Below are 23,134 nucleotides of genomic sequence, written 5' to 3'. Positions count from 1 at the left end.
GGGAGATGGAAGCCCAGTGCTGGGAGAAGCCAGCCAGGCCTCAGAGGCGGGGAAAATAACTTGTCTAGGGAAGTATGCAGGGAAGAGTTTGCTTCTTATCCACAGTAAAAAGTTCCCTGGAAGCAAGGATGTAGTGGATGAGGGAAACGATTACGTACAAACAACATTTCTATTAATTTGTCCTTGGTTACTTCATTTTTCTTATTTGAAAAGTTGCATCGCTATTTTTTTCCAAATAAAATTTGTTTGTTTTTTCTTTGGTCTTTCTTGAGGATTTCTTAGTATAGCCATGATCTAGACCCAGACCTATTGCAGCCAGTTTGGCATTCTGTCACTATTGCCCAAACCAGATAAAAAATGGGATTATTATGAGGAATATATCTTTCTGTTGGATTGCAGGTGTTTGACAACCATTTGTTTTTTTGGTTTACCAGTTAATAGCCTGATTTGATTCTCAATAATTCCATGATTGTCACAGTAGCAGCTGGAAAAGCTTTTTTAACCTTTGTATGCAGACAAGCACAATCTTTGTGCACAGGTGCAAACCCACACTAAAATGATCTATGTAAACTCTGCTTCTTAAATCTGTTGGAATAATTTTGCTAGAACAGAGGACTCCAGCTATTCACTGGAGAAATGTTGAGATTATTATATTTTGGGTGCCCTGTGATTGCTTATTGATTTTTGGGTGGAGTTTAGTGTGCTGGTTTGGATTTACAATAAACTAACTGGCTTCATTTGTCCCTTGAAACTAATTTCTCTCTGAGTGCTGAACTGCTGCAGCAGAAATCTGTGCAGATGCACATTTTATCTTCTGAGTCCAGGAGCTGGTGAGTGGAAGTTTATGATTCATGAGGGGTTCAGAACTTGAGAACTCACTCATCTTCTATAAGGCAGCCTCTAAGACAGCCTGATTTTAAGATGTCCATTCAAAGCCTGGCATTTTAGGTGTGATTTTGACGGAGAATTTATTCCTTGAGGAATGGTGTTCCACTTCAGGTTTGTCTGTTGGAAAGATTAACTTGCTTGTATTCAAACCTGTGGTTCCACTAAGTCTGAGTATTTCAAAGTGTTTCAAACCAAAGCTTAGCTAAGGCTCAGCAAACAGCATATAAAAATAAAACAGGCTCATTTGCTTAGTTTTTGAGATAAAAAGAGGCTCAAGGTTATCAGAGAAGATAGTGGAAATTAGGAGATACTCATTGTTTGAATAATGTATTAGAAGTCCAGGACAAAAATTACAAACAAATACCAGAAGGTAGGAACAATGATAAAGGTGAGGAATGTATACAAATATATATATCAGAAGGTAATACTGTCTTATTGGATTTCTCTATTTCCCCTTTGTGATGGGAGGTGAACATTATTTGCTGTATATTAATTTTCCATGCTTTTTTTGCAATATCATTAAATGTATAATTACGCCATTACACATACAAAAACATGAAACAAAATGAAGCTTCAGAAATAAATGGACAGAAAACAATGTTCACAGGTGAAATATAACATGGAAAATAAACTACGAGCTCTTGACAAAAGGCTTAATATTTACATTAAAATAACAGTTAAAATATTTTAAACACTTCACAGTTCTTACTTGAACAATAGACTATTCTAAAAGGTAAGCATTCTGGGTCAAAATATGGCATCCCCTATTCTGCTGTACAGAAAGGACTGTAAAAATCATCCCTGGCTGGGCAGTTGGAGATTCTCTTGGCGTGCAGGTGCATTGTGACATCCAAGGGATTGCAGTGGAGGATGTGCTACAGATACATTTGGAAAAGGAAGCAGGGCCAGCTGTAAAATTCTTCCTTAGGACATCTCAGTCCCAGACCAAGCCAGAATCCCTGAGGGGATGTTGATCTGTTCCTCAGATCATATTGTATTGCTGCTGTACCCAGCTTTCCCAAAACACAGCTATAGCAGGATTCCTCATGCTCCTCTCACAATGAACCCGTGTGCTGGTTTGGTCAGATTGAAAAATCATGTCTTTATTAATGCATTGTAATGAGGAATATTTAACAAGGTAAAAATGTTTAGCTATTTGCTCATAATCTCTCTGCCTTTGCAAAGGAATGGTTTAGTCTGATAATGTACAGTGGATTTCCAGCTGCTCTTCACTGCAGTGATGCAGCATTGGGAAGAGAGTGTCCTTCAGCAGGAGCAGGTAACTGAGTCATCCTTGCATGCATTCTCAAGCACTCTCTTACGGGCCCAGATTTTCAAGGCAGATCTGTGGCTTGTTGCAAAAGGAATTCTATATCCCACAAGAGAGAAGGCCTAGAGGCCCTCAAAAAGAACAGGGAACCTGAAATGAAAGTCGTACTGACCCTTTAACTAGCAGTGGCGACGCCACACAGCTTGCTACAAATGAAAACTGACAAATTGTCTTAGCAGGATACAGGCTTTCAATTTGCTGTGCTCTCACATTTTAGCGATTCCAAGCTCCAAGGATGACACATGGAATCGACATCTGTTATGGATGGACCTGTCCAAGGCAGGTGTGGGTTCAGTTGGAGAAAGGGAAGAAATGGGGGCTCCTGATCTTGTTGTTCACTGGCAATACAAGTCTTGCACATTCCTTTTTCCTGCTCTGGGAAAAGACCAGGAAAGCGTTTGGGAAGCTGAGAGCATAGAGATGTTATAATTAGCATGAGTTCTTTTGCCAGACATTCAAATTCTAGAAAGTGAGCCCCTCTAGGTCCGCTTGGAAAAGTTTGCAGACTCTTCTGTTTTTCTCTTAGATTCAAGGGGGAAAGCAGGTCTGAAAGCTGCCAGTACTTCTTTATTGGAATCAGCTGTTTTAGCTGAATCTGAGCCCAGCCATATAAACAAAGAAAGAAAAAGAGTTTTGTGAAAGCAGAACCAAAAATAGCTTGTTTGAAATATCCTCCTTTTCTCTCTCTGTCCCCTTCAATTGATTTAACTTAATTAGGATCTATTTGCTGTCATAGGTTAAAAAAAACCCAAACCAACCATCACCACCAAAAAAAAAAATAGACATATAAATTAGTAAGAGATGTTTTGCAATACTGGGCCTAAGTTTACTGGGTTTTGTTTGCCAATATAAGCCTCAAGAGAGACAGCACCTCATTTTCACAAATATCCCTGGAGACAGCAGGTGCTTTCCAAATTGTCCACATTTGCATCTGTTGAGCTCAAATAGCCAAATTAGTCAAAGCAGTACTTACCCACTAAATCAAATATCTAAGATCCTTTCCTGTTTTGTCCCAGAATAGAAAATGTCATGGAAATGGACGGCTGTCCAACTGCAATTCCATTGGATGAAAGCATTGGATGTGAACAAAAATCTGTTTGAGCTGAAGGAACAATTCCCATGAATTATGCTTTATCTGTTTCACTGCAATATGGGGTATTTTCCTAAGTGTTTATGGGGTATTTGAAGATGTCTAACCAGAAATCTCCAAGATTAAGGAGCCAAGCTGGAGATTTCTAAAACATTCAATTTACCATTTGCATCCTTTTCTGGAAGGATGATAGCAATCTGCCCAAAGATGTGAACGTAAACAGACACCTAATGAAGATGGCTTGCATTGATATTCTCTCTGGTCTGTTCAGGATACAGAAAATAAAGGTGCATTTGCTGCAAGAGATTGCACTGCAAACGAACACATTCAGAGTCATCTCACTTAATCTCAGTTATCCACAGAGCAGACATCTGCATCCATACTGCTCACCCCAGGCTTCCATAAAAACTAGATACACTACCCAGGTACCAGATACTAAGGATAACCTGGGTAACAGTCACACTTGCATTTAGCAGAGAAATTCCCTTTACACTGACACTGTTAATGAACATGGTTAAGAAGAGCTCCTTTATGCATGGAGTTGAAGCCAAAGCACCACACACTGGCTGGCATAAACTTTTTGAAAGCCACAATGCTGTCAATTCCAAAATGTGAGCAGTCATAATAAAAAAAGTAGTGGTTTTGCCTGTCAAAAAACCAGCCAATAAACTATAAAGATCTTGGCACACATTGTTAATGATTGTGGATGTCTTTTGCTATTCTAACTCCCTTGTTAATTAATTTTTAATTTATTGACCTTTCCCCATGTGAAATTTGTGGTTGCTGTAGGTGAACTCCTCTGTTTGTCAGCAACCCAAGTACATTTGGTTGGCCTGCCACAGACAAACAGGACATTGCATGGAAACCCCCTTCATCAGATGATTTCTCTCGATACTGAGTAAAATGAACAAAAAGTTGTTGCAATGAACAAAATGTTGAAATGGGCAAAAATGTTGTCCAAACACTTCCTTTTCTTCATACTCACAAATATTTCTTATTTGGAGGCTTGATAGTCTGGCAGTTCTTTTCTGCCATAACAACTGATGTTCTGGAGAGACACCCCGAGGGCCCCAACATTTCACAGTGTGGGATGCACATTGCTTTGTGAACGGTGCTCTTTCATGAGAGAAAAAGTGAGGAGAATTTCCAAGTGGTCAAGGATCTTTAACGGGGGGTTTTAGGCAGGCTGACTGTGCTAGAGTCATGCAGGAGATTGGCTGCACAGGACCACAGATAATTCCTCCTGTAAATGCCATGCTCCAGGTCAGTGTGGCAAAAGGACCTCTTTACAAAGATTTTCCCTGCTTTGGTTAGACCGGTACCAGCAGACCTCTTGCAGAGCTGAAAAAGGGATGTTGCTAATTCAGGAACCAGGGACAGGCCAGGCATCCCCACAAACATTGTTTGGCCAAAGCACTTCCTGTGCCTCAGCCTCCAACTTATCTCCCCAGCAAACATGACCCAGCACTGTCAGATTACAAGTGCTTATCTGCAGGGAGTGATGACTAACTGTGTTTCTACTCTCCTAAACAAGTTATTTTGGGCTTTGGCAGGAGAAGGGTCAGCATCACATGGGCATTCTCTCAAAGAGAGGGCCAATGTTTGCTTTCTCCAGTGCTTATGGAATGCTCAGTCTCATCACCATGACTCCTCCAGGAACCCTGGTGGGTATTGCTATGATAAACACTTGGGCTCTGGATAACTGAAAACTCAGTTTTGGAGTTTTACAGCCAGGAGAAGTCAGGGGGAGGTTGAGAGGAGAAGGAGTGCACGAAACATGGCTGGTTCTTGGCATGCATGCTAAAATCTTTGAAGTCTGAAGGGACTTGGGTGTCTGCCTAAACCAGATAACAAGTCTGAGAGAAGGGAAGAGAGTTTTGTATGTAGATTTGGCCAACAGCTTCTATGTGTGGAGGAGACCAGTGGAAAAGAAAATAAGAAGCCAAAGGAAGGTAAAGCAACATTTTCTCACATCCGACAACAATAATCTAAGTGGTTCCAGCTGTTTGTGTGTTGGCAGGAAGGAGCATCTACTGGTTGTGCAAGATCAGGATGCAAAAATGACTGCTGGCTGTCAAAATCCTAGTTCCTGAGAATCTACATACACAGTTTTTCCCAGTCTTACCCAAGTCAGGTGCAGAGTCTGCAGCAAAATATTATTTGAGTTTATGCCTTTGCAATCTGTACCAGCTTGCTGTTTGAAAGTGCTGCTGGTACCTTCAGCACTGAAATGATGGTTGACATCTCTTACCCACCTCAGAACTCTCCTGAGTCCTTGCCCAAGGACTTCTGGCAACTTCCTGAAGTGCGATAGGTTTAGCAAATTGCACATTTTAAGGCCTGCTAGGCCTTTGCTTTCCTTCTAGCAAAGAAGTGAATTTGAAAATCTTTACAGGTGCCCTGACGGGATAGATTAGAGATTCACAGTTATCAGGGAGGTAAAGGTACAGGTGGGATCCCAGAGTCCCCGTCACTGGAATGTCTGTGGAGGTGGAAAATGTGCTTCTGTGCCAGAATATGGAGTAGAAAATGACAGTCTCTGAGACATTAGAGTGTTAGAGAGCAGAAGATAAGCCTGTCCTGAAAGGGTGCAAAGGAGTGGAGAGGTTATGATAAAAATCATTAGGTGAATTAGAAGGGGACCATGTATAAATACAGTAGAAAGTACTGTATTTTAAAGTGGTAAATTTGATCCTGATATAACTGGGAGTAAGTTTGCTACTATGGCTTTGTAGAACTAAATCACACCTTTTCTTTTGTTTCAGATTACCTTCTTTTAAATTGACCACAAACAATTTCCTAGTCGGAGGCCTGGAAAAACATCACCATGACAGACATGAACACCAGGACCATGGAGCATAATGCTTCCTAGAGAGGAAGGGGTTTCTTATTGGAAAGCTGCAGATGATGACAATCCTCTGTCAGGAGACTGGGCAGAGAATTGAGGTTAACCTTTTAGGTTTCTGCTAGTTTTTTTTTCTGCAGTTTTTCCACACAATTAAGCTGATAATTTCACTGTTTTGACTGCTTCACCTTGCCAAACAACATATGAAAAACAAAGTTAAATGCTTGGCAGAAGTACTGTGGCACTACCCCGCAGCAGTGATTCCTTACACCGAACCACAAAGCAATCTTCCTGTTTCTGTGGGTTCCGTGGCTGGTGAGGTCTTGCCATAGAACAGATCAGTGAATTAATCTGGTTTGCTCCAACTGAGGAGAAGCCTAGGCTGGGGTTTTCCATTGCTTTTCCCCCTTCTAGATTATTTCCTTTGCTTAATTCAGTCTGTAGCACCACAAATACTGGTGCTGGTAACACTGGGCTAAGGTTTGGAGGAAGAATTCAGCCCCAAGGACTGCCATGGAGCCCCAGGGGAGAGCCAGAGCCAGGGATTCAGCTGAGCTCTGTTAACCCAGCCATAAACAGCTCTGTGGCCAGATGTATAATGCTCCTCCACACTTTACACTCCTTTCCTGCTGTTTACCACTCTTTACTGGTTTCATTTTGTCAACACTAAGGGGCTTTAAATTCCAAGTGAGACCACACCTGGGGAAGGTTTTTCAGTGGCAAGGTGTCTTCAATGTAGAACAAGCAGGTACAAAATTCTGCCGACTTTTGTTTCCAAGCAATGGATCTTATTATCCTTTCCCTTAGATTAAAGAGACCTTTAATACCGAAAACATTCTCTGCACACAGACTCTAAGCCAATCAGGGTGTAATGTTTAAAGGTGCTAATGGCCTGCCATTAAAGGTCACTGATGTATACACATGCAGACCCTAATTAAAGGGACTGTGTAGGCTAAAAGAGAGTCTTTTGTCTGACAATTAAAGCTCAGAGGTTCCTTTGTATTGCAAAGTGGCACAAGGGGAGAGCTGATATTCAGATCTCACCTTTGAAGGTCACAAGTTTCCAGCAGTTTTTAGGTGAAGGGCTTTTACAAGGGGACAGGAAGTTCTTGTCGTGGTCTTCGATTTAGTGTGAAACTTTAGAAGAGATAAGAAACCTCAGGCAGTTGCTTTTTGGGCAAATCAGTGAGGTCCGTGCTCCCTGTCAGTGGCAGGCTGCCATTTGTTAGCCCTGCTCACAATCTGCTCCTCCCCACAGAGGTGTGCTGATGAATACTTTATAATAAACTAATCACATCACAAAAATGCCTCTTTTAATATTGCCAAAAGGACCCCCTGATTTATAATTCATGCTATTGTTTAGGAAAAGCTACTATTGATCTACAAAGCGGTAAGAGAATCAGCAGCACGGGAAAAAAAAAAAAACCACAAAATATTTCAATTGGTCTTTAGATGCACCACGGGTTTTATGTGTAACCTTAAAGTTTCCAGCTACTCTGGAGCTGAGAGTAATTATCTTTATTTTAAAAGGTGGAAGACAGAGGGACTAATTTCTACCTTTTGAAGGTTTAGTACCAAAAATTGAGGTACTTATGACTGTATACAAAACTTATCCAGACTGATTAATTCTTAGAGTCCTACAAGGAAATGCTTTCTCACATGATCCATGAAACTTCCCACTTTTGCTGGACTTGAGTTCAGAGCTGAAAAATGACTGTTTAGGTAATATACTGGATTAACATTGGAGATAAGATAATTTAATATATTAGAAAACAAAAGAGAGGAAAAAAAGAAAAGCAAACTGAAAAGTATACAGACCATGTGTTTTACCAGAAAACTGAGATTATGTAATCTGTCGTCACAAGAACACTTTTAAGAAAATCTGTTTGATCTCCTAATTTGATCAACTCTACATAAAGTCTAATATTGTGAGGATTTTCTTTTGAAGAGCTATATGTTGTTCACTTGTCATAAAATTTCTTTTTAAAGCACATCAAAAGCAAAAAAGCTATATTAAAGATATCAAGCAATCCAGGTTCCAACCTTCTCCTATCAGTTTGCAGAACAAGAATTGCAGAATAAGACATAAATGCAAACACCCAACTGAAAAAAAAACTTGGGAAAAGTTTTAAAGGTAGAAGAAGTCAGTAGACATCCTCAGGCATGACATTCCAGCTCTGATATTGCTCAGCTGCTCAGACTTTTTGAATGAAGGTAAACTCAGGCCTGATTACCACATTTTATGTCTGCCCCACTAATCTTTGCTTATAGGTGATTTTCCCATTGAAATAGCTTTAAAAGCAAACCCACTCTGATGATGCCTGACTTAGGGCTGTCCTATTTTGTACCTTCATGCTGATACAAAGGGTGCTGTTCTAAGGGCAATCTGGACTGCAGTAGAATTGGCTGTTATTATACTGATCTCCCCTCTGATTTCTTCCCCTATCCTGTTCCTAGTCCTATGGCTCTGCTTTCTCCTTTACATTTGCTCTGTCCTTTTCCAGATGTGTCCCTGGACTGCTTTAACTCACTGAGCCAACAGAAATCTAGCCCTCTTCTGGTCCTCTCCCATTCTTTCATCACCCTCTTTGAATTAGTTTCCTGCCCAAGCAGTGAGTTAAACAAGCTCAGGGAAGGCAGGAGGGCTGTCCAAACCTATGCCACAGCTAGCCCTGAGCAGGAGGGTGTGGGGTAGACTGGGATCTACCATTGTTGGTAGCAGTGAATTTACCTTGGACTACAGGACTATCTAGAAATTATTTTAGTGTTAAGAAATGAGCCACTAACTTCTTATAAGGTAATACAAAATATATTAATAGTGATTTCAAACTTCTTACCATTTTGAACTATCCAACCCCCCTTTTCCCTCCCTCTTCCCCACTTGGTGACCACTGGCTGAATAATCCCTCACATGCAAACCTCACAGGGTCACCCTCTCTGCTGGGACAGAGGCAGGGCAAAATATGATGCTGGCCAAAGCAGGGATTTAAGACTGCTCTTCTTCAAGGACTGATCTGATGGAAGTCTGTGCCATTCCCATGGCATTGGGCAGATCCTGGCAAAGACCAGGCCTCAGCACACCAACATGCTGTTTCTAAGCTGCCAGACCAAAATTCGGTTTGTGGTTAGTATGTGATTCATAAATCGACATAAAGCCACTCATCATAAAAGAAAATTAAATTGAACTGCAGAAAAGATGTGGAGTCAGAAAGCTGGGGAGAAGTAACAGTTGCAGCAAGGGGGAAGTAGTTCTCCTGGTGAGGATTTCTTTGGCATTAGCTCTTCCTTCTTCCTTGCCAGAGGTGGAGAAGCTAGCAGCTACTTGAGAAGAATTGCTAAAAGGATGGGGGGAAGTGTTCTGCTTTGCCTGTGATGTTCCCATCTGTAGGAAATGATGGACCCTAATTATGCAGATTTCCTTAGTGAATCATCTCTCTCCACTTTCTCTTACAGGAAATAATAGAAAGTAACAGTGTTCATTAAGTATGTTGGGCTGCTATCCTTGGAGACTAAAATCTCCCTAGAATGGCTCGTGTGGTACATGCCGTGCAAGCTCTGCACATTAGCATGCTTCAGCCCTCCACAATTCACTCTGCACAGCCACGGGAGAAAAGTGCAATTTAGCACATGGAAGTGCACACATATTATTGCAGGAAAACCACATTTGCCCCTGGGGAAAGGAAAAACCACCACAAAACTGCCCAGATGGCACAGCCCCTTGGCCTGAGGTGAAACTCTCTGAGCTCAAGGGACTCCAATCTGCATCATTTCCCCCAAGAATTACAGCTACTGCTACCTTTGTGTGTGTGTGTATGTTTGTGTGTGTGTGTATTGTGTGTGTATTTGTGTGTGTATTTGTGTGTGTGTGTATTTGTGTGTGGGTATTTATATGTGGTTTTTTTAATGTGTGTGTATGTGTGTGTGTATTTGTGTGTGTGTGTATTTGTGTGTGTGTGTATTTGTGTGTGTATGAGTGTGTGTGTGTGTGTATGAGTGTTTGGGGTGTGTTGCGTGTTTGTGTGCAAGGCAGTTCCCTGGTGATGGTTCCCCTCACATTGTGCCATATGGGTTCCTGTCCTGGGCTACCTCTGTCCAGTGGGACAGAACCATGGGAACACTTTTCCATCAACCTTGGTCCTGAATCCTCTTTTGCTCCATCCATCTGTCCTGGTACCTCAGCCCCCTGCTCTTTGCACTCCTGCAGACTTCATTATGCAAAAGAGACTGAAATGGTCTGGAAGGGGAGGGAAAAATCTCAGCAATGTAATGGATGACAATGCAAGGGGCTTGAAGTGCCAATCCTGTGTGTGGCTGGAGATGATGCCAAACCTTGCTGGCAGCGGCCTGAGGGGAGCTGCCTCCCTGCCCTCTCACACATGTCCCTTGCCTCTCCCTTCAGGCCTGTGAAAGCATTCTCCTACAGCCCTGACTGCTTACCAAGTGCCAGTTAGCAATGGCTGTTCTCTAACGTGGACCAACACAGCCAAGAGTCAGAAGAGGCACTGCCAGGTCTGGGTGCAGAGGCATCAGATGAATTGTAGGGAGTCACTGGATGTTAATACCCAAACTGCTTGGTCTCTAAAAATGGACATCTAGAGTACACTGTGATAAACCCTTCTGCTTTTCTGTCTTTTGATTCAAGAGAAGTGACAGTGGTGACATTTTTGGTCACATTCAAAGTTGAGGCTGTGGCATGTTGAAGGGAGAGGAGTAATATCCTGAGAGCTCAGTCTTCTATGAAACACAAAGTTTCTATTCAGAATCATGGATTTAAAATCTTGGCATGTTTTTGATCTCATAAATACTGGCATAGAATACTTACAATATCTAAAGAGAACGTCTGGAATTCAGATTGTTTTATGTAGTGTTTAATATACTTGGGATAGATGTGGAGCACTATGGGACACCATAATTTTCCACATGGAGTATTGTTCCAGGATGCTTCTGAAACACTCTGGCTCCATCACCATCATATTATACTTGTTAAATAGAAGACATTAAATAGAAACAGGTGATGGCCCAGTGAGGGCAGGATGGGATGGTACTTTGCATTTTGACACAACCACCAAAGTGTATCCTGTCTGAGTACTGCATAGACTGTTAGAGCACAAGTGTTTGTTATTCAAGTGAGGCTGACATTAATCCCCAAAGCCAGTGTTATCCATTCCAGGCTGTGGGACTGCGTAGGGAACAGATGTGCCAGTGCATATGCGCAATCCTTATGTGAAAATACAAACCACTTGTATTTTGGAGGAGCAGGGCTCTGCTATTGGCATTCTCCCCTTGCCTTAGACAGATAGTCTTTCTAGATTAAAATACATCTGCAAACTGTTTTTGTGGTAGTGGGGCAGGAAACATTTTATAGGCATTACATGACTGTACAGTATGAATATTCAAGCTACATTTTATTAAAGTACATAACTCCTCTGACATAACTGGGTTATTTCTTCCTCTAAATTTAGCATACAGCAACACTTATTTGCTTAATAAGGAGTAATATTTACTCTAAGGTTCCCACGATACTTACTTTGGGACCCAAATCAATTTCTGATGACTTCAGTGGTGATTGGGTCAAATTCTTCCTTATTTTTGTGAAAAAGAGATAGGACATCTCTCACCATTTTTGCTTTCCAACTTAGAGAACACATATCAAAAGCAGATGTCCAAAAAGTGCTGCAGAAAGATTAAATGAGGAGGAGGCAACCTGGAGAGTAGACACTTTTATAATCGCTATATAGAATTCGTAGCCAGTTTTCCATACTGAGTTTATTATGAGAGTTCCCAGAAGAAAGAAACCAATTAACTCTTTATTTTGTCAGTGATCATTCTAGGTGTTCTTTAATGGGCATTATTCTTGCTAAATTATGAATGAGCTTTATAGTAAGACAAATGCCATTATCAGAGTTATTTATTCATGGGCTGTCATCCATAACATCCCCACACTAGTTTTTCTCAAAGTTTAGTATCGATCATTTGCTTTAATCAGATGCATCAAGGGACACTCAAAGAATCAGCAACTGCAAGTTTGGATATCAGCATCTCTCTCTGGGTCTTTGCCAAATCTAACTGAGCACTGAGGCCATGTCAAGCATTAGGTAGCAAGGGCAGTAAGTGGGAGCTTGCTCTCCTTTCATTAGGCTAAGTGTCCGTGTGTCCCCCAAACTTTAACTTGACTGATGATGAATCACACTGTGCTGACATGCCCATTACTCTGCTTTTCCACTTTAGTCTGAGATCCCTCAGGGCTCTGCAGGGACTGTGCCCTGAAGAATTGCTGGGAGTGCAGAAGGGTCTTGCTCACCCTAATGGTATTGACTGCCGTTTGCTCTGTCTCGCCAGGTAAAATCTTTTAAGATGAGAGTAAATATTCTCTGCTCCTTGGTAGCTAGGAGGTTCAAAACAGTCTAAAATCAGCATTACATTGGATGAGGCAATTTAAAATGATACAATATCTATTACTGTTTATACTGCTTACAGAGCAGACAGGAGAAAAGCATGGTGTCAGCATCTGGCCTGTGAGTGCTTGCTTCTGCATCGATCTACATGTGTCAGGGAGTGCCTTATTTTCACTCTTTATTTCTTTACTCGGAGATTCAGCTTTACCAGATACTACATCCAGGCACATGCAGTAAGAAATCTAACCTTTTTCTTTCCCCATTGATTAACACACATGGTGTCCCTGAAACACTTTGTTTAGCAGACACGTCACTTTAGGCATGAGAAAGTCAAAGCCTAAATCTGAATGAATGACTTTAGATTTTTTCCAGACTCAGTGAGGAGAAACGGGCATCTCTAGGTGTCAGTTTTTCTAAGAAGGGTATTTAAGAGGCAGCAGACAGGCTGAGACACTAAGATCATTTTTACACTACTAAACTGAGCCAGGCAATTGCACAGCCCTGTGCACCAGTGCATGACCATCCATATGGTCAACTTGTGAGCACCGTCAGCAGCAGCCCAGCACTCTCCCAGACAGTGCCCACACACAGTTTGGGGCTCAGCATGGGCCTGACACATCCTCAATAAGCGTGTTAAATGCACTCAGGCTGCTTTACAGGCTAAACTCTCTGTTAAACTCTCTGTTTAATCATGTGGATGCGAAAAAAGCCCAGAGTGAAGCCCAGAGATTGGAGGATGGGTTCAGTCCCATGTAATTTTATAATACAGAGTGCATCCTTAGAAGTCTTTAGCCAAAGATGAGCAGAATCCTATGGTAAGTGTAATTTACAGTGTTTTGGAGGACACTGGCACATCTGTGATATAGAGAGAGAACGAGTGACTTCCTCTCAGAGCAGTATAAAGCAATCCTAAAGCCCTGTGACGTGCACTTAGGATGTAGATTTGCTGTATTTCAATCAGATCAATAAATTGACAGAAAGTTATCTTTGAGATAATTTTATTTTCACTTACCAGAGTACAGATCTAGAACAATTTCACTGAGGTCCAAGAAGCTACCCTGGTGTAAAAAACTGCTGGAAACTTAGGCCTAATGACTTTTGAGCTTGATCCTTAAACCAACAAATGTCTCTCAGACTCAGGAAATCCCAATGATAAATTTTAAACTCAGCTCCACACTTGGATCTTATTTGTAAAATAGAACAATTCTCTGCTTTCCACATAGTTCACTTGATGTGTCCAATATATGAAAAAAACCTCCAAGTTTGTTTCTACTTATAATCATTACCAGGATAATTAGCCCTGTATAAATTATCTGTACATGGTGTTTTTGTAAATATCTTCTATTTTACTGTTAAAGGTTTCAACATATTTAAAATCATGGTTTACCACAGCTCACTGTATTTCAGTAAGCCTGACCTCCTTATCTTCTTGCTGGAAAAGATTGTAAGAGACATAGTGTATATTCCTTTTAGAATGAGATACACAATTCCCTTTTTCCCTTGCCACTAACACACTTTTTTGAATTCCAAAGTCCCATCGTTTTGCGCAGATCCATCTGCTTCTATTTTGAGGCAACTATTCCTTTGGCTCTGGAGTGCTGGGTAGCACTCCTGTTAAAGTCTGTCACTGTCTCTGGTTAATCAGCTGGAGAAGCTGCTGCTGCTATCTCCGCAGCACTCGGTGCCCATGACAGCCTGGGGAACAAGAGGGTTGGAAGAGAACCTCTTTCTCCCACATGCTGGTGGAGAACAGATCACTTGGGTGCCAGCATTTTTTTTCCCCACTTCCATGTATTTTTTCCTGTAGCAAATAGAGATGCACAGGAATTTAAGGTACTGCCATGAAAAAGGATTATGTATTATTTTTAAATAATTGAAACTTGAAATATCCTAGGTAAGTGTAGACTCCCCAGTAAAATGGCAGAGGCACTTAGGAGGCAAGGCTGTGTTAATCAGAATACTAATTTCTTCTGGTTAATGGAATATATATTTCAAAGACACTTTAGTGTACCCTTTGTGCACATGCATGTAGAAATTCTACCAAAACAAAACTAAAGTTTTGAGCTGGATAAAGCATTTGACTCTTCAGCCTTTCTAGCAGATCAGAAACACATTTGGGGAAGAATGCCAAGCTTCACCGTGAGTCACTGGTGACAGGTCCAAGTGTGGAGGGCCTGGGTTGGAGCAGGCTGCTGGCGCTCTCAGCTCTCTGCCAGGCTGCCCTGCGTGGGTGGCTGCTCCTTTCTGGAGCCAGCTGCCTGTCTGCAGCACAGGGGAGCCCATGGTCAGGAGGAAGCTGTCTCCAGTTCCAGTTTGTTTAGCAGCACCACAGTGTCGGGCCCTGATGCACAAAGTGAGCAGCTGCCCGTGCACTCGAGGTGCAGCAGGCTGCCAGAGCCATTATCCACAGCCAGAGCCTTGTTCTTCACTTTTTTCATTAGTACAAACCTCCCTTGCATGGATTCCACCTGGGTGCAGGAGAAGATCTATTTGCTCTGAAATGGCACTCTCTGGTGCACATCCATGGCTTTTAGCACCTCTATCCTGAACTGTCTTTTATAGGCATCTAAACCACTTAAAACTGAGTTTACAGTTCTAAAGAAGTTCCACACTGTGGAAAATGTCATGTGCTTTCTTCAGCTTTGTGTTTTAAAATTCATCATGTACAGAGCCTTTAATTCATCAAACTCAAAATGGAAACCCTATATTTTAATAAAAAGGAATTTTGTAATTTTCAGTGGTCATTTTTATTGATTTGTTTTCTGGATGCGTAGCAAACTTGTTCTTTTTCATTTCATTATCTGCTTCCTGGGCTTTGTGAGAGCTTAGAATACTTTTCTTGTAGAGTGAAGATAACATTTGATGAATCAAATGTTTGAAAACATATTCCTGCTTGTCAGAAAAGGCATTCAGAGGAGCGTTTTTATAAGACCAAATCTGTACATTGTATAGCAGTAGCTGAACTTTCCTGTGTAACCTACATATGATGGCTCTGCCTTCCTTCCTGCATTCTAATCTCTGAGCATATTCAGTGATGAAATGTCATGTATGCCATTTACACCTTTATTCTAAATGAGCTGCAGAAAACAGCCTTATCACCCTAGTGTCATTTTTCCTTTCAGAGCTTGAAATGCAATGTGTTAATTGCCAGCTATTACTTATTTATGATTATTGCACCACATTTGCTTTTTTGTGATTCTAAAATCATGTTCTGGAGCATTACTGTTATTATTGCAGCCACTTTTATTTATTGTTCTTATAAATGGTGTAAATTATGCTTTTCAACTAAAATTAAGAATCTTTTCTAGCTTTGATATATTTAGGCAGTGCTGGACAAAATAATGGCAATAATAATTTTAATGCACACACACCCGCCCCCAAACACAGAAAGACTGCTGACTGTGAAGTTTGGTCAAAGTATGGTTAGGGGAAAATTGTCAAGATACAAAGGGATTTATGCATGCATTTATTACTTGCACCAGTGGGAGTTCCACCAATAAATCCCTTGGGATGAATGTGAGCCTACATTCTTCAATGCTAGCAGAACAGACCTTATCTTCAGCAATCATTTTATTTCCACACTTTAATGTTCCCATTCTATAGTGCAGCTCTCTATAATTTTTCTAAAAGATTTTTTATCAGTCTTGATCAAGTGTGTTAGTTGATAAATGGTTGAGAGGCACAGACTACAAGGAAAGATGCAATGAGTCATGCTGTCTCCTAGAAACCAGCCAGCAAATAGCTTTCAACAACTATTTCAGCCTCCCCAAGTACCTTCCACTCCAATACTCTCTCAAGATCTAATACAGGCTTCCACACTACCTGGATGTTCACCGCCCCAGGAAAATTTGGGAAGGAACTGCAGTGAAACAAAGTGGAGTCCTTCAGTACCCATCCAGAGGAATGAGGCTTATGGTCAAAGAAACCAAGAGAATGGTGGCAAAATAGGTTGGTGAGGGAACAATTTCCTCAACAGTTTAGCCCAGTCTGAATGTGGGCTTCTGCCAAATGCAGCAGTTCAGCTCTTCCCCTGTGCTCTGACCACACAGTCTCTTCCCTCAGGACTAGCTGTCATATCATCAGCCATATGAATAAGCTGATTTGTCTGAAAAACTTACAGGAAAAAGAAGGAGATCAGTTTTCTGTGTTGGGAGGCTCTGCAATTGCTACTGCCAGCACAAGAGAGGCTTCAAGAGCATCAGGCAGGAAGCATGGGGCAAAGACTGCTTTAGGCTACAGTGTGGTCAAAGGTTGTTCACTGGGAAACAACATTCTCAACTAAGTGGTTTATTTGAAGGAATATTTTAAAAATTTTACTAAACAGGCTATCTGTGCCTAGAGGGCTGCAAGAGCAATCCCAGGGACCTTCCTGCTGGCCCCATGTGCTGCCCTGGTGCAGAGGTATTGCACAAGATGTAGGAGAGGACACAGGGTTTGTGGACTGACTTTACTCAGATCCATCACTTGGTAAGAGTCAGGATCTGCTGGATGGCACTGGGTTATTGCTGTAAGACACAAGACACAAGGGAAAGGTCCTGAGGTGGTGGGCATGCAAGGAATCCATAGGCCTGAGTCTAGAAGAGATGTTGAAACTCATTGAAAAGTGATTCCCAAAAGCACTTGTGTTATCTTTCCAGTTGCCTGCCCCCACAAAATCAGGCTTCCTCCTAGGACTCCAGTGAAATAAATTGCAATTTGCATTCCCATATAGCAGGTAGAAAAACAAAGGAAAAAAGTATAAATAATTTGCCTAAAAAACAGAGTAAAGCTTCACAAGAATTAATGTTACTGGACCCAAGAGGCTGAGACCCTCGTTTCTGTGGCCTTATGATCTGGCCATGTCTCTCTAGATCCTGTAGCAATAGTTTCTATGGCAATGACCTACAAGAAAAAAGTTATATTTGCATATGCCTTTACTGATCTTGCATTTCCTTCAAATTCTATTCGAATAGATTAGCAATAAAGGATAAATATTGGAAGAGCCCTGTGTGGAAATTATGAAGAAGAGCACCAAACCCTTTCTCCTTTTCCAGCTGCAGTACTCCTGTGAGCACTGGCATCAACTCCAAAGCTGCAGTTTCTCTCAGGGGTCTCAGTCAGCCATAGCATGAACACACCAAGCATCTTGAAGTGCTTTCCTCCTCCCTCTTATTGAAGCTACTGTAGGGTGTGTGACACCTCTGACACCTGCCTGGGACCCACAGGGTCCCTGAACTCCTCAGATGTAAGTGCCCTGTAGCAGTTCCCACGGGGGACCCTTCACACAGGTGTCCACAGGGACATGGCCAAAACCTTGGGGCATGTTCTTCAAAGATGAAATCAAGAAAATAAAATTATTAAATAGAATGATGATAGAGGCTGAATTGAACTTCCTTTGTATAAACTTATTTTATACACGTGAATTTTAGCTAGTTTATCTTGTCTAGTAGGAACATGTTTTTACACTCATTACAAAAGAAATCTTTTTGTATGTTTTGCCTAAGAACTTGTTCTAAAAGGCTTTGCATCCTTATCTGGTCTTTGGGTTGTGTGTTTGTTTGTTTGTTTGGGGGGAGGGGGGATATGAAGGGGTAGATATGAAGGGAGCCTTCAATAGGTTCTTGACACTGAAGATGAGGTTACTAAGACACAGCAATCTGGAATCCAATCTCAGGTTTCCAGGACATGGGTAAGCCTGATCTTGAAAGGTCTGGGAGAATGATCTATTCATCTTCCCTGAGGATGTTTTGTTTCTCACAGAACCAATCTCTTTTTTCTGTTTGCTCCTACTTTGAGGTCGTAATCCCTTGTTTGTGATACCAGCAGGATTCCCACAGCAACAGATTATGATGTCACAAGCAGAGATTTATGAAGCCATAGGACAGACAAACAGGAAGAAGGGCTCTGTTGTGATTCAGCACTGTCTACAAACTCTTTTTGTAGTAAACTGAGAAAAAATCCATGTCACAGAAGTTATATTTTAACCTTCTAAGTGGCTGGTTATCAAAGTGTGACCAAGCATAGATATTCAGCAGCAGGTTTTCTGCTTTAGAGCCTGTTCATAAATCCTGACTGAATACTCTAAAATCCTGTGAGGCAATTTCACAAATACCACAAACAAAATGAGGAAAATGCATTGGCATGGACAACAACAATACCAAATGTCTCTGTAAAATGAAGTAAGAGACATTGGGAGCCAGAGAAGGCTGCTTAAAGGATATCCTGAGCTGCAACTGTGCCAGTGGTAGCCCCATCCCTTTCATAGCCTCATGTCAAGTGGGGAGGTAGTTTCCCCTTTTTCTGAAAAAAACCCCGTTAGTTCTCCATGAATACTTTGTTGACTCTATCTCAGCTGGGCTGCCTCACTTTGGGCACTTCTCAGTGCCTATTGCAGACATATTCATGAGACAAGGACTCTAACACAGAGCTCTGCAGGATTTCCTCCACCAGTGAATGAGTTACAGAACTTCAGGTCTTGTGGATGATCAGCCACATGCTGTGGTGTAGGGCTCAGCTATGAAATTCAGCCTTTCTTATCAAAGGTCCCACCTTTGTCCTGAGCAGAGATGATGGAAGGTTTGTCTGCCCTGCTGAGCCTACCTGGCACCAGGCTGGCAGAACAGAGGACTGGCTTTGGAGAGCTGTGAAGTTGAGAGGGGTCTGTTTGCTTGTGTACATTTTGGCAACTGATTGTGTGGGGTTTGCTCTCAGTGTGTGACCCTTGCCTGTCCTCCACAATCTTCCCTAACTTGTCCTTGTTTGACCCTACCTCAAAGAAACCAGGATGTTGTTTCTAATCTAACTCCTACAGTAACAGGCAGGCATTTGATCTGGCATTTTACTGAGACATAACCAAATGTGACTTGTAGAAGAAATTCCTCAACAATGGCACTTGTGCCCTTTTAGTGGTATTTTATTCCAAGTTCTGGACCTCAGCTTTCCCTGTGGTTTAAGTTTGGGTTGAATTCAAACCAGAAGGAGCATGTTTTCTGGATCAAAATCAGGTGCTGTAAAGAATTAGCTGAGTTTCCACAAGGACATCTGAAACATATAATTGACTTTGTCTTGCACATGAGATTTCAACCAGGCCAACACAACTGAGACCTCCTTTGATTTAAAAAATGGGAAAGAAGTCTATTTTCCTTCAAATTTTTTTCAAGAAAAAAGCAAAGCCCTTTTAAAAATCACATTAAAACTGTAAGTTTTTTTCAAGTCATTCTATTGATAGGACCTGATTGCTGATTTTCCCCATGGTTGCAAACCATACAATAAACATACAAATAAAAAGATGTGTCTTGTAGTCACACCAGTCTCATAAACTACACATTAGTAAAAAAAGTGCTTTTTTTTTCTCCTGCAGACACAGGTTGCATTTTTGCACTGACACAAGTGAGTGCTTTCGCTAAGAAGTCCCAATGTCCTTCTAAATCTGCTGTTCATCACTGTCTTCCTCAGGTATTTCTGTAAGTCTGGCAAAACCATTTTTCTGAGCACTTTTGAACTTTTTCAGAGAAATCACAGAGTAGTAGAACTATTTAGGTTAAAAAATAAGGACTTTTTAATACCTGTAATGACTTTGACTCGGTCCCACACTTATCTCCAAATTGGAGAAACATGGATATGAAGGGTGGATGGTTTGATGGACAAGGAATTGTTGGATGGACACAGCTGGAGCATTGTGGTCAATGGCTCTGTGTCCAGGGGAGGGCTAGTCATCTTCTTGGTCTGTTTTGGTGACCTCAGCTGCTCTCATGTGACTTCCCCTCAAAGCCATTCACCATCTTTGCAGCCCTGTTCTGGATGGCCTCTAATAGCTTTAAATCTTTGTTTGTTTTGGTGCTCAAAACTGCACAGAGTGGACAAGGTGAGGCCACACCAGTGCAGAGTACAGTGGGGCATTCTCCTCACATCACTGTTTGTACTGGTCATATATCTATGAAACTAAAATTTACCTGGAGTTTTTTACAGGCCTGTCCCAAAATACTAGTCCTGGAACCAGCTACATCTTTATTTCAGTCTCAGATCTTTACTCTATACCCCCTTCAGGCTGGACATGACCTGAACAACCATCACTCGACCTCAAGCCGGCCTTTGACCTTCATACCTGTAGAATAAACCCAGGTAGCAGAGCAGAGGGTTTGGTGACTGCTGCTACACTTTCAAGATAATTCTGATTATGATACTTGATTCAGTGCTTCTTGTTGGAATTGGAGAGACATTCTGATTATGAACAAGCACTAAACAGCTGTGGCACTAAAAGAGATGGGCAGACACAGCAGGCAGAACCAACACATGGTGCTTGATGTAATTCTCTAAGATTGTTCTTGATACATGCTTTAGTGTCATTTACTTTAAGAAGGTCATTCTAAACAACACTATTTTAAAAACTGTACAGAATTAAGTAACAATCATACTGATATTTTTGGAGTTCCTCATTTCTTGAAAAACAAGTTGTCATGTTATTTTAATTTCATCACAAGTACAGCCAGTAAGTAAACATAAAAATTCCTCCTTAAAGAATATATTAATTTGTGCTCAAATTTCCAAAGTTTGTGGATTGTTACTTTGCTTATTTAAAACTTGTCCAACTTTCAAGAACTACTGCATTCTCAATCACAGAAAAAAAAACCCCCACCACAAATGTTAAAAATTATTCATTTCTAAATATTTTGAATGCCAAGTGGGAAATGAATAATGAAACAAAGAAAGTGTGTTTCTTGAACATGACTTATATTAGGCTTACACCCACACTTTCCTTAAATAACTCCTATAGTGGAACTCTAGCTATTTACTTTGCATATCTTCCAACCCACACTAATGGTTCTTAGGACCCATAAAGTCCTACCATTTGAGGATTTGAGGTGACTTTACAAACATGATCAGATCATAATGAATAAGAGGACGTTTCATGATCTCTGTTTCAGACATGTGGGTTCTGAGGCACAGAAGTTTAAGTGACATTCCCAAGCACACAGAGGAAGAGAGTGAGAGAGATGAGAAGCCCAGAGATCCTGACCTCTCTGTCCTGCTCACTAATCACAAAACTGCATGTCTTCTGCATACCTCAGAGATTTTTCCATTGCTGCTGAGGAACTGAATGTTCAGATGCATCCATGTACTTGATTCTTTCATCAAAATTCCTTATAAAGCAAGTATAATCTAACAAAGTTTTTAAGGGAAACAGCGAAAGGCCAGAATCAAATTACCTCCACTTTAGCCTTAGGAAATTCAAGGGTATTTTCTTCTGAGTGGGTCACTGACAGGTGCTTGTCACAGCAGCAGGTGTCCTTCTCTTTTGCAACAGCCCAGGGCATGTACCTGGCAGAAATAAAGATCTGTTATGGCTGAGAGTCCCAGGCTCTAGCACTATTTTCCTTGCTGAGCATAGATACCAGCTAGACTGTGTGAACTTCAGTGATTACAGATGTGCCAGAGCTCATGTACCTTTTGACAAACCACAAAGGATATGACCCCCTGGGAATCAGTTAATAAAATCTACAAAGCCCTTTCCATCACCTGATTAACACAAGCAGTCAGATTGCGCAATCCTGTCCATAAATTTAAAATCTTTTTTAAAACTCCTTATCCTTTTTTGGTCAGACTAGAAAGATGACCCTGGACTTCATAATTTTAATGGTTCTCTTTAATTTCTTCACTGCAGTCACTCTTATTAACTTAGAACATTGTGAGAATGCTTGAGGTAATTTTAAACAAGGAGTCTTTGGAGTAATCTTGCTGGGCAGCAAGGGGTCTCTTAGTTTGCTTTTCCTCATATCTAACTAAACCTCCTGACACAACTTCATGGCCATTCCCTCAGGTCCTGTCATTGGTCAGCAGAGAGAAGAGATTGGTGCCTGCCCCACCACTTTTCCTCATGAGGAATCTCCCATTGAGCTTCCAGATGAGCTTTTGTCACATTGTCTAGATTAATTTAATCTGAAAGGAATCCATCTGATGCCTTCTACAAACATTTTGCAAGGTGAAGCAATCATATCAAGAGATCTGCTTCAAAATCAAACTGAAACCAAACACTGATGTTAACACACCTTTTCTTTCCTGGGCTAAACAGGCCACATGCATCTGTGTGTTGATACAAATAAAAACCACCCTTGCCATGCTCTGAATAGGACAGACCTGACCCAGCTGTGATATGGAAGCGGAGTGCTGTGATCTGACTATTGTACCCTAAGGAAAGCTGAAGTCTGTCTTTACCTTCTCACTTTGTCTTGTCCTCAGTCTCTTTTAAAATGAAACCCATTATCCATACAAAACTGGGAGCAATTTTCCTGGCCTGCACCAAGTTCAATGTGTCTTTTGGAACAGGGATAATCAGAACTGGACATGTTATTCCAGATGTGGCTAGTGTTTGGAGCTTGTCATTTAGATTCTGCAAATGCTGGTAGAAATCACTGCATCAATTACAGGCAGTTCCCATTTCAAGGCTATTTCAGCAATTGTAAAAGAGAGAAATTTAGCCATCAGCTACAAATAAGGCGGGCAGACAGTGCAGACCCAAAATAAAAGAATTGCAGCATTCTGTACCACAGCTCATCATCCTGCTCTAACCAGCACCCAGGCAAAATTACATGTATAGTTAGAACTGATCT

This window comes from Catharus ustulatus, chromosome 1 (assembly GCF_009819885.2).
Source record: "Catharus ustulatus isolate bCatUst1 chromosome 1, bCatUst1.pri.v2, whole genome shotgun sequence".
NCBI lineage: Eukaryota > Metazoa > Chordata > Aves > Passeriformes > Turdidae > Catharus > Catharus ustulatus.
This window is presented reverse-complemented; position numbering follows the sequence as displayed.